The following is a 19,900-nucleotide window of genomic DNA, read 5'->3' as shown; positions in this document are numbered from 1 at the left end:
AAAGCATCACGGAAGCGCAATCGTATCGTCCCGCTCCCTCTGTTTCACCGTTATGTGTGCTTTCCTCTTACCGGGGGCGCGGGACCCTCAACAGCGGTTCGAGTGTGTCCCCAGGGGTGGCCCCCAGGCAGTGGGTTTATATTTGCCCGCAAACATTGTGTAATGTTTGCTAGATGCGGCAAACCGTTGAATATTGATTTTTGTTTCACCGCCGTGCGTCTTCCGGGATTCGTCAGCGGGACCCTCGGGAAGGAGTCTGAAGCGCGTATGTGTTGGGAAGATACATCAAACAAGCAAGATGTGTGCTGGAATCTCTCGTCTTCGTCGGTGTGTATAGTGCTTGCTTTTTGTAACTGATTTCAGTTCTGATGTATCTAATTCTGTCAGCGTGGATTTGATGAAGCACGCCATCTACGTTAGCCTCCTCCGGGGGGTCCTTGCTTTTGCTTTTCCAATCGTACGATCACTATGCTTTTGTGTGTCTTTTGAACCAACGTTTGTCGGGGTTGGCGAATCGATGATAGATTCGGCCTGGCCGGAGCTGTGTTTCGTGAGGCCGGCTAATTTATAAACTTTAGTGGCACCAGGTCGATGGAGTCTCGGTTGAAACAGCTTGGGAAAGGTATGGAAAATGATGGTACGCCTGTGTTTTGTTATCGATTCTGTACCACCGAGGGGAGAAAAAACAAAGCTTAGCGGTTTCTGTTTTTTTTGTTATAAACATGAGATCGGTGGCAGCAAACGTCAGAACCACAAGGATACACGTAGGTGTAGTGCCCTCTGGTGGTGGTGTATCCTTCATTTTCACCTTGCGTGATTGACGGGGGACCTATTTCTATCCCGTAAAGGTAGTGCGGGGTAGTTTTACAGGGTTCGTCCGACCTGTTTGGAAATTTGGTAGTGGTCATTTGCGTTGAAAACTAATTACAAAATTTTTTTTCTTAATTGACCGTTTTTTTTAAGTACAAAGCATGACTATAATTTGTGTTAAACATTAACTTTCTCTCATATGAGCAATATAATTGAATTTTGCTTTACGATTGTCAAAACATCTGATCTGATTATTTAAAACGGATAAATTGGATGCAAATGTGTGAATTCATTCAAAATGTATACATCCCAACGAACCCTGCCCTTTCCCGCTTGCTTCGACTGTGAGATGTGCTTGTCGGTTGTTTTTTTTTTCTTCTTTTTTACATCAACTCTGCAATGGCGCACTCGGTACTCGGTACAGGTAAATGGTACACGCTCCTCCCGAACAAAGGGAGCAAAATATTTTAATAATTGGTTACGGTCAAGGTTTTGTTGGGTTGGAACGACCGAGGAGGGGAAAAAATCCCAAAACCAACCCGTTTGCAAAGCCTCGCGTAAGTTCGTATTTTTATTTTATTATTTACTCTCGTGCTACAAATTTTGGGCATCCACTATGTGTCTCTCTCTCTCTCTCTCTCTTTCTCTCTTTCTCCGTCGTTTGCGTGTGAAAATCCCTTTGTACAGAAAACTATGGTGTAGCGATCGTGGGACCGACAAAGCTGGCGCATTTCATGGTGGGAAGCTTTCTATGATTCTAGCTTTATGGAAGCTCTCTCTCTCTCTCCCTCTATTGCCTTGCGATGTGTGTGGTATGTCTGATTAATCGATTCGTTGGCTGTGGATTTCTTTTTTTTTTGTTGCTGTGGGACTCATCTTGTCACGACACACTGTGTACGGTGTAGTCTGCCCACAAAAGGTGTATGAAACCATGAACCCATGGATGAAGCACACTGGCCACAGTCATCCTCTATTTTCAGTAACACCACCAAAGCTTATCGCTTTCACACAAATTCCCTCGCTCCCAAAACGCTGTTATTATGAATGAGGTTTTTTGGGGGGTATGGCTTCGTTGGGATATTTTTAGCACTGTCGCGCTCTTCGGGAGCGCCGATCGTTCGGTTTGTGCTTTTGAGGTTGGTTACATAAACTGCGGCGTTTTTTTTTCTCCTTCGGTTTGGTAGTTTCTCACTGGCGCCACATTTTCACCAGGTGACGGGGTTAATGAGCTTTGGGTAATGTTTGCCCCCCCTCCTACGGTGTGGGTCATTTGCAGGAGGACGGACGTCGAAATCACATTCCTGCGATGTAAATCGTTGCTGGAGGGCATTCCTCCCCGAAGAAATTGGGCGAAAAAAAAAACACGTCTCAAAGCATTAATGATGGTGGGTTGGACCTGGTTATTGAAAGGCAATGCCATATTGCATTCATTAATAAATGGAAACCACGGTCGAACGTGTCTTGGGCGAAAGCTAGGATTATGTAAGATACAGGGAACGATATGGAACGCGAAAGGGAAAGTGTAAAGGCATCATTGAAGCAAATTTACCAAAATTGAACTTTTTCGTCCGACTTTACTGTCGCCGAACACCGAACAGCACGGAAAGTATAATTGAAAAGTTTCGACTTTCGACGGAGAATTTACCAACGCCGCACCAGGTCCAGGTTGACGCACGGATGACGCCCCTATCGCGTCAGTGCTAAAAATAAACCTCACGTGCCTGTTGGCTGGAATTCATTGTTTTTGTGTTACACGACGCCTTTGCGGATTCACCGATGAGTCAGCAAACGAACTCAGAGTGCAAGTAATGGAAACAAGACAAGCTGGGAGTACACAAGGATCAACATTAACACTGTCGTCCTTTTGAGAGCTTTTTGGCACACACGAGTTCAGCACAACGAAAGAACAAAAGACTGCAGCGCAAGGGATGGGTGTGTTGATATTGGGCCCGTTGATTGGAATGAAAGTTTGCCTAATTTTTTGGGGCTTTCTTTGTTTTCGTATTTTCCTTCCTCTTCTAGTCTGAAGGTTTCCGGTGTTGGCTGAAGGTTTGGTGACAGCATGTCCTCCCCCGATTGCTGTTTTTGGTGTCACTTTGTGCTTTGTGTGGTGATCGGAACATCGGAAATGATAAATGTGCTGCACCACAACATCGTTCATCGTCGGCACTGTGCCTGGTGGGTTTGCTTTTAGCCGCTTTAGCTGGAAGCAAAATCACACCCCGAAAGCTGTGATGCTCTTTTCCTTCTTCACTCATTATTAGCCAAGCCAAGCAACCAACCAACGAACCGAAGAGAATGAAGCCGACTGACGCCACCCGCTCGGCTCGATGGCGAAGGTTAGAATTAGGAACCGGGCGTTGTAAGAAGTCACGCCAAGCGGGGACGCTGAAGCCCCACACTTTCTGTATCCTAGCTGGCTGTGGTGTATGAATGTAGACTAAAGCAAAATACCCAACTAGCGTCATCAAAAACGGAAACCCCATGTACACGCGTGGCCATTTTGATGGTGGCGGCTTTGTGGGGCTGAAAAAACAACAATATAAATTAGGAGCAAAACGGCACAAAAAAAAAAAAAAAACAAAGGCACAAACCGGTGGCTCCAACTTCTCCAACATGCGACGGTTGTAAGTCATGGCGCATAGCGATCGATGCTGCATGGAGTGTGTGAGTGTGTGTGTTGGAGGGACACTTTTCGCTTTCTTCGTCCTTGCTGCGGGCCGCAAGATTCGCAACCATCAAACCCAGTTACAAACGCCAAACACTTGTGTGGGTGTTTGTGTGTCGAGATCGCCCTATTTCCTTCACAAGGGAGAAGAGGGTAAGTGGGCTTCTTACTCTGCACGACGGTAATCTGTTCGTCCTCCGGTGCCTTGCCAGCCAGCTAGCGACGTAATCTGTTGTGTTCGATGGAACTTTCGCTGTACTGCTGGTGCCAAACAGGGGATGGGAAGGTACTGATGTGTGTGTGTGTGTGTGTCTGTGGGTCGGCCACATATCCTTCAATGAAACTTAAGCGTGTCAGCAGAGTGTGTGCCGTGCGGGCGAAGAATATTTCATGAATGAAAATCACCGACCGACAGCGACGTTGAACGCTTTTCCCCATCGAGTTTTCCAGGTCAACACATCGATGGTCGCAACGGTTAAGGGTGATTGCGAAAAGATGGCTCAGGGAGAAAACAATGCGAGAAAAGGGATATGAATTACTTATGCTACTTTCATTTGCTATCGTAGATCATGCACTTTGCTACACTGTTTCTCTGGATAAATAAATAAGATATCCCTTATGGACATTTGATTGATAAACATATAACATTGAATGTGAACCTTGACGTGTTTACAGAAGTCTTACTGAAGCTCTTCTATTTTGTCAAACAACGCAAAAATTTAGAATGGGCAAAGTTGGCAAAAATATGGAGTCGACTTCGATTCGACTTCAAAAACTTCTGAATCGACTTCGGAAGGTAGGTCCGACCAGATTTCTATGGTGCCGTTTGAAATTGTCTGGAGATGTCCGGAATCGCTCAGAGTCGTCCGGTGTCAAGGTCAACGTGAGTCGTCCGAAGTCGGGCGGATCTGTCTGGAATTGGCCAGAGTCGGAGTCGTCTGGAGTCGGCTATAGTAGTCCGAAATCGGCCGGAGTAGTCTGAAGTCAGCCGGAGACGGCTCGTGCTCCGACTCCAGTCGACTCCGGACAACTCTGGTCGACTCCAGGCGATTCTGGCCAACTTCGGTTGACTCCGGGGCACTCCGACTGCGGGCGGAACTACTGGTTCCGGTTTTGCCGTAGTCAGAATCGGACTAACAATAGCCGGAGTCGGATCGGAGTCATAGGTGCTCTTCAGAGAGCACATCATAAGTTAAAACCTAGATAGATCTAAATAATATTTAAATGCATTATTGTTTGCACACAAGCTTTCGAAATCCAATATCTTGGATGGAGCTAATTTTGAAGTTTCAAATTTAAGTTTTCCAGCTTCAGTGATCAAAGAACCCACTTAGAATCGTAGTTTGAGCTGGGGATTTAATAGAATGTATGGCTATTTTCATTTTAAATGTTTATTACCATCGGTAATGAACCTCACACCCAGCCTTCGTTGTAAGTATGAGTTAAAATGATAGAATTCTACACGCCCAATCACAATATTCGTACGCAAAAAGACTTGTTCAAACCTTTACGTCCTAACCGTTTCATTCTATCTGCTTGAGACTCCTTAACATGCTTCGTGAAAGGTGCGGGAAAGAAGAAACTTTAGATATCGAAAAGTGATAAGGAGCCAATAAACGTCAGATTAATTCTTGAGGCGTTAAGGTTCAGCGATTACTTTGATCTTCATCAAGCTAGAAACAAACCCATCTTCCCAAATACGAAGCAAATATACCCTTTAATTGCACAGCAACAAATCGAAATTCCCAGGCGAGACAATAACACTCACCGTAAGCCACAACGTCACGAACGTCACACAACAGTGTCATCGTATGGTGTTTTCCTTTCCGGCTGCACACTGCACGCTGCAAAAATTGAACTGTTTCCAACACACCCGGCTAATACCCGGAGTCCGGTAAACAACACCATAAAAGCGATTAGCTTTCCATGTCAAGCACGAAGCACTTTTCCATCTTCTTCCATACCCTTCCTCCCTGTGCCCTGGGGCCTGTCTTTGCATTCCCGTCCATTTAAAAGTGGAAAGCAATAATGAAAAGAGCACAAGTAGCAGGGCCCCTCCCCACCACCCCCTCCGGGTGACAACAGAGTGAAAGAGAGCGTGAGCGAGTCCCAACTGTTTCGTGTTCGCGTTTTTCCTGACAGGTGACGGAAGCGCGCGAGTCCGCGTAGATGTAAATTACCGCCTACTAATCCTTTTGCCCCCCGCAACACGTTTCCTTCTCCAACCCCGCACTTGGACGCTTGGTTAAGTGTGTGTGTGTGTGTCGCCTGTCGACCATTGCAGTGCAATTCCAATGCAATGGAAGGAAAAACGGAACAGTTGAAGTTTGAACTCTGCTGGGAAAATCCTTTCCGACGGCCACGGTAGCGTGCGACACATGGCGGCGCCAACAAGAATTAGAGGCAATTTTGCTATGCGTCGATGCGAGCGGTAAAATAGCATTGGAAATGGAAAGCAAAAGGCAAGAAATTGGAACGATTTTAATGGTGATGATCGTGCATATCGCACTCGCGAACTGCAGCGATGATGATGACCCGACGACCCCTTAGGCCAGTCACCTCCGAAATCCGAATCCAATGACAGTGGTGAAGAAATGCAATTAATATCACTGTCAACAATCGGGCGCGTTTCTTTGTTAGGATGTTGTCTTTTTACTCCTACATAAACACACACACACACATTAATAGAGGCGCATTTGGAATGATAAAGTGCAACACAGTCGAGCAGCAAAAGTGAAACAAATGAAACGCCACAGTCTGCTGGACTTGCTCGAATCATGAATCATGAGAGTAATTTAATGAATACTAATGCCATGTTCGTGTGCTGTTGTTTGGCCACCGCTACTGCAGTTGGATAGTGTTGTGCTCTGTGGGGCTACTACCCCATGCAGCGGGCTTTAACATCGAACTTACGAATGGCAAGAATAAAAAGGCGAAGAGGGTGTAAAAACATTAAAATCATTAATGGAGATGAAAAAATGGTGTATGGTAATGAATCATGAATCAACATACATTAAAGCTAGCCAAGTTCTAGTGGGTAGTGAGATCAGTTCGTTCGTTGGTATGTTAATCTCTATTGTCATACTCTTCCTGTTTTATAGATTTTTGGTTGTTTGGTGTGTATTTTGTTGTTTTGTTCTATTTATTTCATGTATTTTTATTACCTTCTATTCTTCAAATTTCACTTACATTTAACCTTTTAAACTATACTGGTTTGATAGTAAAACATTTACAACTACTTCGACATTCTCTTGTAATTTGCTTTTTGACATTTTACCTTTACCGCTTATCGAATTGATTCATTCTGTTCCAGCACGGGCCAGCTCCAAACTTTAAAAAAAACTATTTTGTCACGTTCGCACACATATCTCTCGTGCAAGAAATGTCAACACATGACATTTGCTGTTTCATCAGCGTTACGGTTTAAGCGTTAACACATTGTTCTGGCCGCCTGCTGCCGTCCCCTTGGCAACTGGAAGCAGGCTGTTCGTTGTGTACATAGCCGCTCGAGGCTAGTTGCTGGCCGGGTTAAGCGGCGGGGTTACACTGAGGATATGCCAGGATTAACTGGGGAAAGACACTAGAGACACTAACACACATACACACACTCACGTTTTTATCATCGTTCGTGTAGTTTAGATTTAGTGTCTTTAGTCCGTTTGTCGTGTGGCTTGGTGACGTAAACTTTTCAATGTTTTGTAGAAGACCTTCTCTTGAAAGGATCAAGTGAGTGTGCTTCTTTCTTGGCATTGGTATCTCAGATGTATTGTCCGTTTAGAAGAGCAAATCTTAAGCTTTTTTAAATAATCAAATCTCTCCTATGTTTTATGGAGAATATTATCCACTTTATGTTTATTGTATTTCCAATTAAAGTTTTCGTTCTGTTTTATTCCCTTTTATGTACGTGACTAATGCCCGTGATTGATTGCGCGTCAGGCACGTTAGAGCATTTGCAGCAATAAGATTATTGCTTTTGCCGCTTTTGTGTCGCCCAACTTCGTTAGGGTCGTACTTAAATTATTGCTTTTATTTCCCGATCCTTTATGGCCCTGCTTGTCCCGAACCGAAGCTCGCTCTCTCTTTTTGTTGTACATAATGTGCCCCGATAAACATTATTGGCTCGGCTCCGTTTGCCAAACTGCTTTTGCGGGTACTTGTGCTTTGGTTTGATGCTGCTGAGCTGGTTTGAGCATAGTTTTATTTTAAATGAATAATAATGCATTCACACACCGCCACACAGCGGCCAAGGACAAGGGCGAGATCATAAGCATCCTTCCTTTTTTTTGGCATAACAGTGCATAAAGCATCCCGAAACTCGGCTCGACAACTTCCCTTCTACAAGATGCTGCTCGCCCCTAGTCGTGGTAAAACACGCTTGCCGAGACATTTCGATTTCCAGACCACCAGACTCGTCCCTCGCTCGGTCGTCTGGATGCTCGGGAGTTGGCCGACCCGATCGATCGTCGTCTCGTCGTGCTTGAAACCTGCAGCGGCTACGGCATGCTAAATGGATGTCGGGATTGGGGGCACGTTTGGGATGGGTGGTTCCGCCAGCCCGTCCGAACGGTTTGGCTAAAAATAGCATTAATCTTGATAATCACCAATAATTGAACAACGGGTTTTTGATGAAGGGGGCAGGGTTGTGGGACGGGACTGGCTGGAGGGCGGGAGCACCACCGTGGTGGTCGTACGTCGGAAATAATAGTGCATTCATGCACGACTGATGCATACACAACTGCTAAGCTTCGCACACGTTGCCAGGGCGTGGAGAAGCGCACATCAGCTGCAATTGAACGTTTGTCGGTTGGGAATTTGGGGTGGCCTGGAGAAGAAGCCAGCAGGATGTGGAGAAGATGATGGGGGCCGTGTTTGCGTCGACTGTTTGGTACGGTTTGTTGAGTGATGTGCGATTGGTACGGACATGAAAGAGGTAGATAGTAGAATCCCCGGAGCGCTGGAACTGTTCGTAAAGATATACCGAGTTTTTGTCGGTCAAGGCAATGGAAGGATAATTTAATTAAGCCACAAGGGATCGGTAGGCTTTGGGTGGTTGATGGTAGTTCGGCTTTGGGTGGTTGATGTGTCCTGCTGGAACTGACGTTCCTGTGTGGCAGAGAGGATGGGGGAATAGTGTTGTGATAATTTTAGGCACACAAATCACTCTTTTGGTGCGCTGTCTGCAAAACAGATCTATTCCTGGAAGTGATAATTCCTATGCTTTTGTACTTTTGTGCTCTAAAAGCAAATACTTATTGTGATAGCACGGTTGTGAAATGTTCCTAGTTGCATCATCCACCTTTCCGTGAGCCGAGATTCGAAGCTCTGGTACTTAGTAATTGATATTAATTGAATGTGATCACAAACAGATTCGTACTAAATGCTGCTCATCGGTTTGTCTGCCCTGTTACAATGTGGAGATCATCTTCCGTGTCTGGAAAGTGGAAATTTTTCGCAAAATGTAAGACTCGCCTCTACTTCTTCCTATTTGAATGTGTTGCTCAACAAAGCTTCCCTTTTAGCATTGAAAGATTACAAAACATTTGATAAAAGCGTGAACGGTTGTGTGAATGATTGGAGGTCGATTAGAATATCATCGAGCGGCAGTGTGCAGATGTCGTGACAAAGATGTGTCAATTGCCAAAATCAATGGTGCGAATCTAAAAAAAGTTTGTTTTTTTAACAGGACATGATGAAGGGAAGGGGTTAGTTTCGTTTGGGAGTTTTATCACGAGTTCGATGTGCACGGTTTAGCTTGCTAATGAAGCATACTGTTCTGCGTGAGCGCGCTGCCCCAAGTATGCTTTGCTGACAATTCTACAGAAGTAAGCAAACTAATCAAACAGTTCAATATTTGTGCTATCAATGTTTGCTGCCTATTATGATGCATAAAAGCTTCCTGTCCATGCTGCCGTTGAGTGGGACAGTTCCCACATCATGCTACACCCATATTTTGTAGAAAGTGAACTCGCGAACACTAGGTACACCATCAGGTGTAAATCAGGTTAAGTATCCTCGCCCTGTTTACCGTGCTCACGTTCTCACCGTAATTGAGCAATAAAAGGTGTTAACACTGAATGTCTCTCACCTTTTCCGCGTCGTCCGAACGAGCGAGTGCCTCCCCAACTGTTGACTGGTTACCGCTTCCAACCAACGGCCGGGGGTCGAAATCAACACACAGCATCAGTACCATCCATTCTAGCCGGCACCGGAATGGCGCATCATTTTGGTTACGGCGGTTGGGCACGAACACCGTGTCAAGAGCTTGGCAGAAAGGGGCGACACGCGGAGGCAAGAATTTAAATCCATCCAGAGATCGTGTGTGCATACGCGGACCTACCGGCGAGAGAGATAGCTTGACAGGCGTGCCAAAGGGTCTTATGATTTATGGGAGATTAAAAGAGTGGTGTGCCCTTGCTACTAGCACTATTTGGCTAGTGCCTTCACACGGCGGGGTTTGAGAGAGAGAGAGAGAGGCCGGGTGAGAGAGCCGTGTCTGACGCCACTTTGCCATTGTGTGGTGCGATCAAGACTCTAACGATCTCAAATCGGATCGTCCCAAACTCTGGAAAGTATGGTGATGATGGTGACTGTCGGTGTGAATTAAATCGGCTGGACAAACAAACCACTTTTGGGAACGATGTTCCAAAAATAAATCTCCGACCATCAGATTTATAGGTGATGAAGATGGTCTGATGCGAATTACGCGGCAACTTCGCCCCAATCACGTTTGCAAAGTCATTGCCGATTTGGACTAAATTGTTTCACACTGACTAATACGCATCATGCATGCGTCACTCGGTGCAAACAAGTAGTTCACGATCAAGGTCTGATCGCTTCGGGGTGTATCAGCATGTGTGTCGGGCATGATCTTGTGAGTTTGATGTTTTTTTTTTTTTGGGATGGTGAAACATGCCGACAAACTTGAGACGATGACGATCTCGCGATCTCTGCCCCCAAGCAGCCAACATCATGGTCCAGCAAATGAAACCGGTTCCCGCCCGTCTGTGAGTACCTGATCTGGAACGGATCGTGATGACTTCCGCGTCTGGAGTCATTGTGGGCTTTCGAGTTTCGTTTTGCTATTTTTTGCTGGAGGTGATGAGCGTTCCGGTGCTCCGGTCCTGAGACATGCTGGAATTTAATGTCAGGAAGTTGTATTCTTCCCACAGGCGGTTTTAAAACGAAGGTCACACTATGATACCAACAGGACAACAATATTTTGATTGCATGTTGTTTACATACCATCGGATGCCTTTATCATCATCTTTAATCAGAGTTTTGGGAGCTCCTTTGCTCAAGGACACACCACAAACTCCGCTCCGGTGTTATAAATTGTCCACGCGCGCACTCGCATGCCTACACGTGCCGCGTGCCACAAAATTCGGACACGTACTGCGCTGATAGATTTGTTTATCTTGCCGTTAAGATTTCCTGTTTTTCCTAAACCTCTCACCCCCGGCAAATAACGGTGCGGAATGTTTGCACGCGCCACCACCGGTCAAGCAGATCGCAGGTTCAGTCGCAAGATACGATCGCCGTTTGGCCTGAACCTGTGTGGTTGATCTTGGACGGTTGTTTGCAAAACCTGCCGAAAATTAACATAACCACAAACGGGGCGTGTGATTGGTGTGCGATGTATTTATTTTAATGTTTATGTAAAGCAGCCGCGTTTGGTTGCGGACAAAGGCACGTTTGCAACGGATTTTTGGAGGCCCGTGCTTATTGCGCCGTTGTTTGTACATTCCCGCAAAAAAAAAAACAAATAATCCAAAACCGTCAGCAGCATCAGGAGGAAATCTTCTTCGAACAAAAAAGGGTTTTGCAGGAAGTTACACTTTTGTGGTTTGATGGAATGAACTATGATGGGACAGAACGACAACAGCGCCACACAAAGAAAGCCGAACCACCGTTGCCTCATCCACATATGCTGTGGCCTCCAAACTAATCGCGGAAGCGAATTCTAACGATGAACAACCCGGCTCCAATAGCTCCCACCCGCGCAACCCATTAAAGAGTGATCTCTCCGCCGATTGATGACAGGCCGGGCTCGGGGTGCTGAAAATATGCCGTTCCGCGGAGGCTGGCTGCAGCGAATGCATTGCGTATATGGGTGTGTCGCCCCACCGTATGGTTCGAATCGTCCCCAACGGTTCATAAAGCCGCGGCCGGAATTTACGACACAACAGCGAACGGCGCACTGCTTACTCCATCGTACGTGCGATCGTCGTATGGTGGTGCGGTGATTGTGTGTGCGCAGCGCGGAGATCTGCGTCGCAGATGGTCGCCGACAAAGAGATCCGCGCGATATTGTGGTACCGGGGCGGCTGATATTGATTGGAACCGTGGATATGTGTGTGTGTGTGTGTTCGTACGTTCACTGTGATCTGTCGCGAACCGTTTGCGTTTGATACAGTTAGAAATTGCTGGCAAATATCGGTGTGAAGGGGAGATCTGGTGGGATGGAACAGTTGGAACTGCTGATGGAATGCGTATCGAGGAGCGTTCTTTGTTTGCGCGTGGAATTGAGGATAGATCTGTCGAGGAAGTGTCTCTTCCTCATAGAGTTGTTTCATATCGATCTTGAAGAGTAGTTTTTGACGATCTTGTACCTACTTAGGACATTAACTGGATGAGTACATTCTTGTTGGTTCATTCGTACTACCGAATTTGATTTGCAACACATGTCAAAGTCATCGATGTTTTTGATTTGTTTTCCTAAGACTAGGAAATTCAATCTAATAATTCCTTGATCTAATATATTTATTTATTTGATTATTCTGTCTCGGATTTACGAAAGTTAACAAAAAACGCATCAGTTTGTTTAACTTCTTCCATAGGACATAGTCAAATGTAGATCTTAACCATTGCAAGGCGTATTTTGTAGTGCTCTCAAGCTGATATTGTAATCAAAGAATGACGAAATCCCATCAAATCGTCCAATCATAGCCAAAAGATGTGGCCAAATGCTAAATTCTGCGTTATGGAGTGTTTTGTACATCCTGTGAATAGATTGAACGATGTGCCAGATCCACTAACAAGTAGAATTGAGAGTTTCTGCGTCTCATTTCGGAGTACTCTGTGGCCTCCAGAATGAGTTGTGCGAAATACATTATGAGTTTTAGTTTCTATTGGTATTTTGTCAACATTCTGTTATGAACAATTTCTGCAGATAATTCTTATCAATTTCTGGAACTCCAGGAGTTCTCATTAAATTGTGAGAGGATCTATTTTAATGTTTTAGTTCAAGTTACAGTCTCCCTCTTTCCTTGGGACATATCATTTCAACGGTTTCAAAATATCTTCCTAGAAGTTACACCACTTCACTTCGTGGCTACACTCACGTCATCTGCATCACGATAAACAGCACAACAGCACATGGTGGGTGGTGCGCCGTATTCAACCTTCGTTATCTGTGCAATGGCGTCGTTAGAGAAATTCAGCACCATTACTCACGTCTTGGGTTAGGCAGGACACGTCGTGGTGTCCTACCCATTGTAAACTGTTATCGTGCTCTGGGGGTTCGTAAATAGTGCGGATGCTGTGTGTTAGCGACGCAACAGGAGCCACACAAAGTTTCTAACAAGCAATTAGCTAATGAGCATTGCTTAGTGTGGTCCTCACCGTCAAGTGCGTGACCTCTACCGTGTAGTAGACTCTTCAGCAGTTTGTAGAAACGATGACTGTGTTCGCAGTGCTCGCTTTTGTCTACGGCGGGACCCGCTGAAAGTCCAACGTTCAGTGCAGTGTGTGGTTTAGGTCATGGTAAACAAAACTGCATAGGGGCAATGGTGTTTTAATTCCAATAAACCAAGTGATATTGCAGCAGCAACACCCCCCCACAGTGCGGCAATGATTATTGCATCGCACAGACCCTCGATTAAGGCAATCGGCGGCGCGAGCGCGCACACACACAGTCAATTTCTTCCAACGGGGGAATCACCATTAACCCACTTTGGATGCATCTTGCTTGCTTTCTGCTGCCGTACTGCCGCATCGCGTTGCTTTTTGTTCGGTGTTTTGCATTCCCCACCCAAGTGAATGGGTCTGCCCTTTTGATCCTCGCGTTGGTTCTCGGACCACTTAATGCTTTCTTAACTCGCCGTAATTCGCCGCTAACTGTACCGCTCTGTTGCGGCTTTCTTCCCGGAGGATGCTTCCGTTTTTTTATTGTAGCTCCTTCGTGTTTACATTGGTGCACCGTTTGGTTGATGTTTTTTGCTGCTTTGTTGTGGTCACTTCTTGCCTTCGCTGCGTCTGTGTGTGCCCAGTGTTTGTTGATTAGAGCAGTCATCGGAAGATTGCATCCGATCAGCTGGTGGTGGGGCAGTGCTTTATTTTTAGCGTGTATGTGTGTCGTAGTGGTTGATAAGACACTTTTTTGCTCAAACACACGCACACTTCCAGCAGAGGGAAAGTGTGAAATCGCGCTGAAACGACGACGACGACAACAACAGTCTGATTACGGGAATAGCGTCGCAGCCTGCTTGGATTGTGAAGAGAGGGTGGAACACCCCTAAGCGAGCGAGGGTGAGAGATTGTTTATAGAGCGGTTTTTTTGTGAGCAAATATTACAAGATCGCGGCTAGAAGCAGCGGAACGAATGCGACAGCTCGACAGGTCACTGTTTTATTCGCTTCCCTTAAGGAGGGGAAGAGCGCTCGTTCCACCTAGCTTCTGTTTGTATGATAATCAGCATTATCATACGCCCGAGATTGTATGATTTAGAGAACGGACGAGAGGGAGGAACTTCTCTTCTGGGCGAAGCTTTATTACTGTTGACATTTGCTAATGACGAAGGGCTCGGTAGTTCGCACGCCAAAGGCAAGTTGACAACCGCGTGATAGGCGGTGCATCACGACGGGTACGTACACAACGGCACATGTCGCAGCACATGGTACTACACGTACTACACGTTCGATCATCCGAACTGTCCTCCCTAGTGCCTAGTTGGTGTGGTGTGTGGTCCATTAGCAACAGTAGCTGTAACTGTAAGAGGGCACTGAGCATGAGTTGTCTGTTCGCGATTCTCTGTTTTTTTTTTATAGATAAGTTTCGCTATCATCTAAAGACGCGCCTATGCAATCAAACACCACCACCCGGGGGTTGAGTTTGATTAATTGATAATTTAGTGTTTGATGGGAAATGGAAGTAGATATGGGTTTTAAAATCCCAGACACAGCAAGAGATGATGGGATGACACCGCTAATAAGCAGTCCGCTGCTTGTCTCGGGGAAGTTGCGTTGTGTCATGCAAGCTTCATCATCGGCGAAAAATGGCCTGCTGGATTGCATTTCCGGCCACGATTGGTCGCACGTACGTACGCAAGCGTGTTACGTGCGGTGGGTCACGTTTCGCTTTTTGTCACTGCTGAATTATATGTTTGGAATTAAAAACAGACAAAAAAATACAAAAAAAGGTTAATGAATAGATGCCTGAAAGTTCCGGGAACCTTTGTTGTGGTACATAAGTATAGGGTTTGTTTAATTTAAACGACTATCTTGAGTTACTTACTTTTGAGGGTGTCTGGATAGTTTCTCAATTTAATTTCCAGAGGTTCTCAATCGTTTTAAATCATTTTAACGATTTTTTTTTATTATTGAACTACGCTTTTTAAATGATCCCTTACTTCAATTTAAAATCGTTTCCCTAAGACATTTTCCCATTAGCTTGTATAATATTGAATGTTATGCCTAATTTACAGGGTTTTCCAGGAGTTCTCTTAGCTGTGGGACACTTTATTGACTGCTTCTTGCGTGAAATGAACTTAATGTAATGAGAATTGGACTCTATAGCACCCTTGCTAGATTGGTTATTGGAATCCAATAGGAATTTCCAATAGGAGCTGTCCAAAAAAGGTGCCGTAGAGTCCAATTTCCATCATATGAAGTTCACTTCGCATAAGAAAGAGTCCATAAAGTGTCCCACAGCTATGAGAACTCCTGCAAAATCCCTGTATTGACTGTTTGCTTTCCAATCGATCCAAATAAGTATGGGAAATTAAAAAGGTGCCTTCAACACGAGGGAACCCGGTAGCGTAATGAATGTTTCCTAATACACAGATCTTCCTCATTTCTACACATTCCGTCTGCTAATTTGTGTTGCATTCATCGTCAAACAGTGCGGCACGAATGTCCGCGCACACCTTTTCTAGCAATCATCATGCATCGTTGTGGGCCCCGGGAAAAAAAGAAACCTTCTCCAGCGGCAGCATCCCGCCGGACTTAATCTGCAAGACCCTTTTTGTTTTCTTTGTTTTTCAACGAAGACGTCCGTAGGAGGTACTGGCCAGCGGCGAATGATTAGATAAGGCTGGGCGCGATTGTTTTGCCCCAGTCTCGTTTAGTTATGTTTTGCCGAATGCCGCCACCACCGCCGCTGCCGACAACAATTACACAGGAATCACCTGGCTGAGACCAGTTTCCGTTAAGCAAATCCACCGAAAACCGGTGAAGCTGCTGCTGCTGCTGCTGCTGCCTAGTGCACGTCACAGCGCGAACGCACGCGCGCACGCTCGCTCACCCGATCGTTGGCTATAGTTTTGTTCCGTGGGGCAGTGGTTGGCATGATTATTGCACAGAAAAAAAAACGGGAGCAAAATTGCAAATGGATGATGAGATGAGGGAGTAAAATTGCAAAATAAATGAAAAACAGTGCTTAGTGTCTGCTCAAAATGCATCTAATCGCATGGATCGGTTTACCTAAAACCCCAAACCCATCGCAACTTGCCGACCACTGCTTATTATTAGGTTGGCGGGGGATCACTCCCATCACGCGTACCGGTTCCGGTCGGTTTGGGCCAGTTTCAAGAGGAAGAAAAGGTAGCAAGCGTATCCGTACGTATGTAGAATTTTAGTTTGTTGCAAAAACTGTGATCCTCCCCCTCCTCTGTTGTTGAGACGACGATGTTGGGCTGGCGTCTACTCGGAGAAGTCCACATTTCTGCGGCGTCGGAGATTCAGCGATGACGCACGACGGAGTTGGGCTTGTTTTTGTTGTCCGGTATATTTCTTTCGCCGGAATGCGGATTTGGAAGATAATCGCGTTAGAAACGTTATTTTTAAAATACGGTCTCTCGCACGGTCAAAACCCACACCCAACGCTTCCCTCCCTAGAGTGGGGTTGTTAGGAGGAAGAACCATCTTCAGAGTGGAATTTGGTACCGTCCCATCGTATCGTAGCAGTTGAAGAGCTTATTATTTAAGAAAGTGTAATGCCGCCCGGCTTAAGATGAGCTGTTGAGTGTTGCTTGGTCTGTGTTGTCGAGTCGGTGCAATGAGTCAAAGCTTTATGAGACGATGACACCACCTCCATCTGGTACCTGGGTGTACTACTGACTTCTCGTTGGTGACGTGCAACGCGGTTAAAGGGAAATACGTGCACTTGGCGAGCGAAGGGTCCGTAGTTTGCATGGATGCAATAATTAATGCAAACTATAACTCAAGTACTACTTCTACTACTACTACACCCTGCTAGCCTTTCCTCCGCTTTTAACGTGACCCCATCAAGCAGCACAATACCGTACTCCATTACTGCTACCCAATAAATGCTCTAAATTATTTCTTCTCCCCTCCGAGTTTCCTAGTTTTAGCAGCGTGTAGCACGAGAGGGCTTATGCACTAATTACTAAATCCTCATTGTCGGCGATTGCGTTAGGGGAACCATTTTCCCGTGCGCAAAATTATGCAAATGCGCGTAGCAGCAGCGCGCTGTGTTTATGGGTGAGGTCGTCCCATGCATACTACTTACTTACTTACTTATCCGGCACTACAACCGCTTTGCGGTCTTGGCCTGCCTCAGGAGTGTCCGAAACCGCTCACGGTCTCGCGCCTTCGTCTGCCAGTCCGTTATCCCGGCCTTAATGGCGGACGCCTCCACGCCATCTTGCCACCTCAATTTGGGCCTACCACGCCTCCTCTGTCCTTGTGGACGGCCTAAAAAGACTTTACGGGCTGGGTCGTCCGTTTCCATGCGTATAACATGACCAGCCCACCGGAGCCTGGCGAGCTTTATACGCTGTACGACAGTGAGGTCGCCGTACATCTCGTATAGCTCGTCATTATAGCGGCTCCTCCATTGTCCTTCCACACATACGGGGCCAAGTATCCTTCTGAGCATCTTCCTCTCGAACGCGGCTAAGAGGGTTTCGTCAGATTTGGACAGTGTCCATGTCTCAGAGGCGTATGTGAGTACTGGTACTATATAGGTACTATATAGTCCCAGCTTCGTCCGTCGCGACAGGTTCTTTGAGGTAAACTGCTTTTTCAGGCTGTAGAATGACCGGTTGGCAGCCAGCATCCTTGCGCGCAACTCAGCTTCCATGCTGTTGTCGTTGCTGACCTTTGACCCAAGATAGGTGAATTGTGGGACGACTTCAAAAGTGCGTTCACCTATCTGTACGTCACACCTACGTAGATTCGGATTATTTATTGGTAGGTCCGCTGATGTTGCCACCATCAGTTTGGTCTTTGCCTCGTTTATCTGCAATCCGAGGCTCTCTGCCGCCTGCTCGATCTCTTGGTAGGCTTCTGCTACATAGGAGAGCCGCAGACCAATGATGTCTATATCATCAGCGTATGCCAGGATCTGGGTTGACTTATAGAAGATGGTTCCCGTAGTCTCCACCCTCGAGTCGCGGATGGCCCTCTCTAGCGCCAAGTTGAATAGGAGACAGGCAAGCCCGTCCCCCTGGCGCAGACCTTTGGTGGTAGCAAAAGGTCCTGAGAGTTTTCCATCCACCCTCACCTGGCATGTGACGTTGGTCATAGTCATTCTAACTAGCCTTATCAGTTTGGCCGGGATTCCAAATGAGCTCATAGCGTCGTACAGTTTTACCCTGGCTATGCTATCGTATGCGGCTTTGAAGTCTATGAAGAGATGGTATGTGTCGTTTCTGTATTCAGCCATCTTCTCCAAGATCTGCCGCATGGTGAAGATCTGATCAGTGGTTGATTTTCCGTTTCGGAATCCTCTTTGATAGTTTCCTACTATCTCTTCGACGTGCGGGACAAGGCGATCCTGAAGGATCAGGGAGAATATTTTATAGGCGGTATTCAACACCGTAATACCCCTGTAGTTGTTGCAGTCCAACCTGTCTCCCTTCTTGTATACGGGGTAGATGATGCCGAGATTCCAATCACAAGGCATCGATTCGCTATCCCACACCTCAGTAACAATTTGATGAATCTCGTTTTCTAGTCGTGCACCTCCATTCTTGACCAGTTCAGCTGCAATTCCGTCGGTTCCGGGTGCCTTGTTATTTTTCAGCCGACGGATAGCCTTTCGTGTTTCTTCTATGCTAGGTGGCAGTAGCATGACACTATCTGCTAGTGGCGCTTCTAGCTGTTCGTTTAACTGGTCGTTGAGTAATTCATCAAAGTACTGAGCCCACCGCGAGAGGACCTCTGGCTGGTTACTAACCAGATCTCCATCCTTGTTGCGACAGCAGGTTACCTTAGGTACCACGTTGTTTCGGTGACCTGCTATCGCTTGGTAAAACTTTCGTGTCGGTCCGTACGCCTCTCTGGTTTGCTCGAGTTCCCGCATGTTTTGCTCTTCCAAAGCATGCTTCTTAGAGCGGTGAACTCGTTTCTCTTCGCGTCTGAGCCGTGAATATTCCTCTGCGCATGCCCGCGTTCTATGCCGTTGCTGCATTGCTCGGTATGCAGTATTCTTACGTTCGGTCACTTGTCTGCATTCATCGTCGAACCAGCCAGATTTGGTGTTGCCACGACGTGGTGGGAGTATATTTCTTGCACAGTTTATTATTTTTGTTTTTAGAGCGTTCCACCTCTCGCTCGTAGTTTCATATCTGTTTTCTGGTAGTAGAGACTCGTCTAAAGCGGCTTTGAATTCCTGTTGGACAGTAGTGTCCCTTAGAGAGTCCGTGTTGAGCCGAGGCTGCGTGTTTTCTCCGCCCCCATTGGTGCGGGGGCGGGCGATTCTACAACGTATCACTAAGCCAACCAAGTAGTGATCGGAATCGATATTGGCTCCTCGATAAGTTCTGACGTTTAACAGGCTCGACTGTCGTCGGCGGCTTATTAACACGTGGTCGATCTGGTTGAAGGATTCGCCATCCGGGTGCGCCCACGTCATTTTGTGGATGTCCCTCCGCGCAAATTTGGTACTTCCTACAACCAGATTGTTCGCTGCGGCGAACTGGACCAATCTACTACCATTATCGTTACTGTGCTCATGCAGACTGTGACAGCCAGTGTATTGGCGGTACATTGGCTCCCTACCGACTTTTGCGTTGAAGTCCCCCAGGATGATTTTGAGGTCATGCCTGGGGCACGCATCTATAGTTCTAGCGAGGCGGCCGTAAAAAAGGTCCTTCTCCTCTTCCTCTTTATCTTCGGTAGGGGCGTGAACGTTTATGAGGCTTATATTAAAAAATTTGCCTCGCATGCGCAGGGTGCATAG

General features: G+C 46.3%; 1 protein-coding gene across 5 annotated transcripts in view; it reads left to right on the top strand.

Moving 5' to 3' along the window:
* Positions 1-19,900, top strand: part of LOC121594876 (rho-related BTB domain-containing protein 2) — a 39,561-nt gene that overhangs the window by 6,262 nt on the left and 13,399 nt on the right. Inside the window, exon 1 of one of the 5 annotated variants that reach the window (XM_041918642.1) lies at positions 13,176-13,240. The exons of the other annotated variants lie outside the window; for them this stretch is intronic. The gene's annotated coding sequence lies outside the window, so the exon portion shown is untranslated. Of the gene's footprint in view, positions 1-13,175; positions 13,241-19,900 lie in introns of those variants that run through there. 5 annotated transcript variants of the gene reach the window in all.

This window comes from Anopheles merus, chromosome 2L, assembly GCF_017562075.2.
Source record: "Anopheles merus strain MAF chromosome 2L, AmerM5.1, whole genome shotgun sequence".
Taxonomy (NCBI): domain Eukaryota; kingdom Metazoa; phylum Arthropoda; class Insecta; order Diptera; family Culicidae; genus Anopheles; species Anopheles merus.
Note: the sequence above shows the minus strand (reverse complement) of the source record. Positions and strands in the feature narration are given on the sequence as shown.